This window comes from Lathyrus oleraceus, chromosome 6 (genome assembly GCF_024323335.1).
Source record: "Lathyrus oleraceus cultivar Zhongwan6 chromosome 6, CAAS_Psat_ZW6_1.0, whole genome shotgun sequence".
In the NCBI taxonomy this organism is placed as follows: domain Eukaryota; kingdom Viridiplantae; phylum Streptophyta; class Magnoliopsida; order Fabales; family Fabaceae; genus Lathyrus; species Lathyrus oleraceus.
The window spans coordinates 305,732,914-305,739,942 of NC_066584.1; the positions used below are offsets into that span (position 1 = coordinate 305,732,914).

General features: G+C 29.7%; 1 non-coding gene across 1 annotated transcript; it reads right to left on the reverse strand.

The window, feature by feature from the left end:
* Positions 1–6,182: 6,182 nt before the first annotated feature.
* On the reverse strand, positions 6,183–6,377 carry LOC127099838 (U2 spliceosomal RNA). Its single transcript, XR_007794305.1, has one exon. It is a non-coding gene; the product is annotated as a U2 spliceosomal RNA (small nuclear RNA).
* Positions 6,378–7,029: the final 652 nt, after the last annotated feature.

Here is a 7,029-nt window from a genome sequence, read left to right on the forward strand (position 1 = left end):
TATTTTTGAGTTTTCCAAGGTATAATTTTAATTTTTTATTTAATATATAGTTTCAATTAATTAGCTAATTAGGATAGCATATATTCCTTACTTTAGAAAAGAAATTAGGACTAACCAAAAAATATTTAGAGATTTATTATTATTAGTTAGAATTTGATTATGATTAACCAATAAAGTTAAATAATTCATTAAGTATTTAAATTATTGGTTTTTTATTTAAGTATTCGGAAGTTCCATTTTATTTTGAATAAGTGTAATGGTCTAATGGAGGATAGCACATGGACAAAAAGTTATGAGTGTAATGGTCTAATCAAGTTGTTCACTCCAACAATTTTTCTCTCCTTTTATGTTTTAGTTTCACTAAATATTATTTTATAGTTTCACTTTTTACTTTTTATTTATTATTTTCAAATTTATTTATTTTTAATTTTTTTTTTTTTACCTTTTTGCATTTTTTACCTTAATCCGTCAAAAAAAAAATCATCGATGTTAATTTGATTACTTAGATTACACATGATGTATTTGTGAATTTTTATTAGCATAGTCTTGTTTTTTTATGTCTAATTTTTGTTGATTTTATTTCAATTTTGCAATGCATATTATGAACTCTTCGACCAAATTTACTATTAGAATCAATTTCTTTTAAATAAAAATCTCATAATTTTGTTTTTAAAAGATAACGAAACAACACCATCATTTTCCTTGCACGAAATCTTCAAATCAATATCTTTATCATCCATTGATAATCAATAAACCAGAAATTCACTCTCACAACAACATTCAAACATGAATTTAACCAAAATTCCTAAAACCCAACACAATCACAAACAAAAATAACAACAACACACCAATAGTTATTGTTATTGTTACCATGTTTCATTATAAACTCATCATCCGATCATTTCTCATTACTCATATTGTTTGTTTCGATGACTATTATTCAAAGCCAGATTAATATATGTCACGAAAAAACTGCAGAGAAAAATTCCATTTTCACAAACCTCATTACCAACAAGAAAGAGCGTTCCAAATCGGTGTTTTCGTTCTAAAAAATCAGAAAAAAATCGATAAACGGATAATCCTTAGAAGCTATCTCTAACATATTCATGACGTCACCGACGATATAGCATTTGTGCTTGTTTGCTAATGTCATCGATGGGGAAACAAGATGGAAATTTGTTCCGTTCAATCATCTAGCAACTTTTGACACCATGGCAATGGAAGTTGATCTCAAGAATAAAATCAAATCGAATCTCGAATTGTTTCTCAAAGCGAAACCAATCTAATATGCAAATGACAGCATCCTCCTAACAATGAACAAAAGCAGCAACAAATAGAAACTGAATCCAACTTCATACACACGCGAATCTGACACCTCCTACACCGGGCCCACACAGCCTCCGTTAAGCCACCTTCGACGCCGGACAACACCATCTCCGACGCCTTTCTCGAACCTGCCACCGTCGCACATCCGCCGCTGAAAAAATTGTTGCTTTATGTTCCGAAAAAGAGAAGAAAAATACATGGTAATCCATGTCTCTTTTATTTCTCTATTTAGTTATTTATTTGTTATTTTTTTAATCATTGATTTTCTTTTCTTTTTATTTATATTACCGTGGCATTAGGCCTTTTAAGAATATTATTATTATTATAATTATTATTATTAATATTATTATTATTAATATTATTATTATTAAAATTATTATTATTATATTAACTTTTTATTTTAAAAACTCTCCTATTATCTCATTACATTCTCATGTGGTTGTTTAGAAAAAATATATACTTTTTTTCTATTGTTTTACTTATTTATTTATTTACGTCATAATATGAATTGTAATATGAATTGTAATGATACAATTTACATTATAGTATTTTTTATACTGTCAATATGAATTGTAATGACACAATTTACATCGTATTATTTTTTTATATACCACAATAGTATTTTTGAGGCCTAGCTCATTTCTAGCCTTTTAGAATTGGATCTCATTGTTAAGTAAATCTTAATTTTATAATGTGAGAGTAAATTTGTACTTCTAAATTATTAAAAATACAAAAGATAAAATTATGGGATAAAACTCTAAGATTTTTAAGGATTAAATTAGGGATAAAATCAGGATAAAGGGGTTATATCTAATATTCTAGTATAATCACTATTTTTTTTTCTTAAATAACTTAAATATTATTTTTACAAACAATTAAGGGATAAAATCAAATTCAACACACTTCAAACTATAATTCCTCTACCTTAGTGTATTAAGGTGTTTTCTTAAAATCAATCACTTCTCCGCCTCCGATGCGTGAGAATTTTCAAGGGATAAAAACATTCAACAAACAATTTTTTTCTACCAGAACTACGGGACTCTGATTCTCCAATGAACTTGGAGGTACGTAGGCATAGAGTTGTAAACTCTAGCGAGTACAATAATCCAAAACCTTTTTAGGTATTTCTCTTAATAAATTTTATTTTTTTAATAAAACATTTTTTGTAAATAATTAAATAGTTAATAAATATTAAAGCAAACACTTCTTAGAAACACACTAACCCTAGAATTAAAGGAAGATCTTATTAAGTACAATGGAGGTAAGGGGTGCCTAACACCTTCTCCTTACTTAACCGACTCATGAACCCAGTATCTCACCTTTAGTTAGTAGGTTTTATCATTATTTTCATGTTCCTTAGGAACGAATAAAGGATGGCGGTGACTCTGTCGTTTTTCCAGTCGCGACAGCTGGCGACTCTGTTGGAGAGTTCTTATACTTTTCCTAAAGAGAGTCTATCCTAACCTCTGGTTTTAGGGGTTTTGTGTGCATCTTTGTTTGTTTGCTTTTATTTATTTATTTGTTTAATGCTTCTCCTTTATTTATTTTTCTTTTTATGCTCCTTATTATTATCTTATCTTATTAAAATTTCATATATCATTAGTGGGAATTGATATTCAGTGAGAAGCTAAAACTCAAGCTCGAGGAAAAATTAAGCTTGAGTAAGGGGTCGTCCTGTCTAGGCCACCGGGGTTTTCATCCCGTAGTGTCTTTGATGACGATTCAGCCTAGAATAGATCAATTCAAAAGGTTTTTCATGAGAAGGCCAGCACTTCTTCATGATAGAGCTTTGAGTTCGATCCATGACTCTGGGGATCTCTTCTATAACCCTCTCAACTTAGGGTGACCTTATGTTATCAACCTGCAAAGGTCGTTACTAAGGTCCCTCCTAGATGAGACTTATCCCGAAGGATTACCGTAGGAAGGCTTGCTCCTTCTCATGATAAAACAAGGGTATAGTCCATGACTCTAGGACTATTATCTTATCCAAAACTTTATATCCTACAAGTGAGGGGATTTGGTACTCTAACCTTATATTCAACATAATCTTAAGCAGCCTACCCGATATAGGACATACTTACATGACCACCCTAACAAAAATCTTTAAAGTTAATAGATCTTTATGGCATCATACTATTAGTATCAAAATAAAACTTTTAGCATACCTTTTAAAAAACTTTTTTTGCATACCCCATGCATTTGCATGCATACACATACATTTGCATATCCTTTCCACTTTTGACCTTCCTCCAACTTTCAGTGAACATTATTTTTAAGCTTTAACATTTTAAGTCCCACACAGTCTCAAACTTTTTAGAGGGTCCCAAATTTTATTTTTATGTTTTTATTTTTTTACCGTATGATGATGATAATCGGACGATCTTCGTTTTAAGTTTTATCACTATTTTTATTATAATTTCTATTTGTTTTATTTTTTGTCTTAAAATTCAACAAAAAAAATCAATCAAATTATTGCAAAGAATTTCTCAAAAGATTAGGGTAGCAGAATGTCAATGATATGTCAACTCCCATTAACACTTTGTAATATTAAGACAAAGATTAGGAAAGCAAGACAGTAGAAGAAAGTAAATACAGAAATATTATTTGTTCCCTTCTTTATATTACAGCAAATCGTCCTGAGATCATGTTTAGTGCTTGCATGTGTGCGCGTTTAAAAGCAAACCCTAAAGAATTACACTTCTTTATTATAAAATGCATTATGACGTACCTCTGGCACAATACACGTGAGTTTATTGTATCCTAATATGATGAATTTCACTTTGATTGAGTACACTCTTATTCACACTTTGCATGATGTAAAATGGATCAGAAAAGTATCGGTTGAACTTACCATTTGCTTCATAACTATCTTGTTTCAAATGAAGGAGCTTGAAAGGGGTGTGTTCATTGAATACACTAAATTGGTTACAATAGCCAAGAATTTGGAAAATAAAGGTTTGTTGTTTAAGAAACCCACCATAGAATGATTAAATGATTAAAGTCATTATTTATCAAAGCTTTAATATGTAGTAAGGTGTTCAATCAAACTATAACCCTTTTTTGGATGTTACGTATTATGCCACTATGATACTTTTATAATATCAAAATGTATAAATAATAAAACTAAAAAACCATGAATAATAAAAGAAAAAAAACTGCTCCACTTCAGATGAGAACAAAAAGAACAAAATAAAAACATTAAATAAGTTTAAAATATAACTCAAGTTAATTTAGATATTGAATATAACAATAATATGGTAAAAAAATGATACCGGAACTTTATGATTCTCAGCAAATACTAAATGATACCGGAATTATAGGTCTCCTGTACCAATAGCTTTCATAGAACTTTTTCTATCTGGAATAAACTTCAATCCAACCTATAATTCAATTGAGTGATTTTAGATTAAGTTTAATTATCATCTTATGACAAAAACTATGTAATATGATCATACAATATTTTTATTTTTTTACATTGAAAGTAGAACTTGCTAGCAAGTTATGCCACTTTTTAAATGTTTCGTGGTATGAATGCTTACAAAATGTTTCATGCTCCAATCCTTATGTTCTTTTAAGTTTTTGAACAATCGTACTGTGTAATTCATGCTACTAACAAGTTGCAAATGAAATAGTAAGAAGATAATAGTATAATTATTAGCAATAATTAATTAAATTAAATCTCGGATATTTCATACCTGGATCACGGTATAAAATTTGTGCAGCTAAATTGAATCCTTTATGTTTTAGTTTCAATCTCTTTTTAAATCATGATGTATAAAAATTTGTATTCTAAAGAGTTATAATCATATTGAATCTCTGATCTCTGCAATTCAGACACGTATTTTTATAGCGAATAATTAAGAAGCCATGAATAAAGATTTTGTGAGAATTTTTCCTTCTTCATACCTTTACATGCTCCAATGATTCCAATGCAGGACTCAATATAGATCCTTCCATTCTTGTCGGAAAAATTCAAATATAAATATAAATATATGTATATAAAATCATATGTTCATCACTTAATTATCATAAAAATATCTTAATAGTAAATATGAAATATTGAATTTCTTAAGTTTCTCTCACAATCTACTAATTTCAATTACATAATCAAAATCAAGAGAATTCACCAAATCAAAAGAAATAATAAAGTGTGTAACCGAAATTTGAAGATATATATTTTCATTATTCTCAATTGAAACAGAGCAGAGAGCACGCCACTGAAGATAATTTTTGTGTGCAAATAATATGGATGAAACAACAAATAAGTTATTATCATTTCGATTGAGTGTGACAACACGAGCACCACAAATCTCAGAAGAAAAAAATATAACATATTATTCTCATGCTAATCAATTGGCATTGTTGTATTAGGGACATGAACAAAAACAACACAACAAAAAAAAATGTACAAGTAGAATTTGAACATAAAAAATGGAAATGAAAAGTAAGAGTAAAGAGTTTATGTGAAAAGAAAAGGTGAAACACAGTATTTGACATAAGAAAAAATTAAAGGTATATGATTAGTGGTTTGAAAAGAAAAAGTAAAAAGTTGTTGTTGATGAACGAAATGATTCAGTTAATATAAAATTTGATTGCTATATATATGAAGATATTAAAAATTTTGCTTACGTTGTAGTATGATTCTTTGATAAGAACTTGGAAGTATTTTGTAAAAATTGAGAAGCAAATTTGTAAGTTACCACAGTGGTATTAGTCCCCACATCGAACAGACAGTTGAAATAGGGTGAACTTCAATGAAAATAATAAGTCGCTTGCCACAAATAATGAATAGAACCCTACTATTGTAAAATAATTGAAAATCAGGGAAGAATAAGAAAAGATTAATACTTGGATTGGTGGGGTGCGCCAGCAATTGCTATAGTGCAACGCAAAAGCGACACACAAGAGACCCAATAGCAAGCTATTGTGGTGGACTCTTCCCCTCAAGAAATAAATTTAATATCGTGTGGACCAATGGCCCACATATCAGATATTAAACTAATAAGAACAGATACTACACTTGATCTTAGCCAAAAGGCCGAGAAAGGTATGCTTATTTCCTCAGCTGGCTCTGGTTTTTATATTACACATTTCCTCTGCTTCTTCGTTTGCTTCCCGATGTGGGGCTTAAAGCAGTACACCATTTTGAACCCTTGTTGCGTTACTGCTTCATCAATCAATCATCAACTAGCCTTTAAGGTTACATTATCATTCAGGATTACCATAATGTTGCTTGGATATTATGCCTTTCACAGTTTAAACTACGATTCCTGTATTTCTAACCACCTCAAATTAACTTAATATTATCTTCTCTCACATGTTATATGGTATAATTCTTATGCAGCAGCATGTAATGTCTCCTATGTTTTGTTATGCAGCAGCAGCATGTAATGTCTCCTATGTTTTGTTATGCAGCAGGAAGCTAACAACACAATGCAAGGAGACTTGGAACAGACCAATTACAACTTATACTTGCTTCCACATTCTTTATCATGCCCTCACTACTTATTTTCTCAAACCTTCTTTTAACCCATCTATGTATTTCTAAGCACATCAACTTAATAGTATATTTTCTCTAACATGGTGTACAACTTCATGTCCTTTTATTTATTTTCTACCAACTTCTCTCCTTGCTAAAACAATCTCTCTCCCAACTCAAATTTTAAAAACTCTTATATTTTCATTTAATAACTTATTACTTGT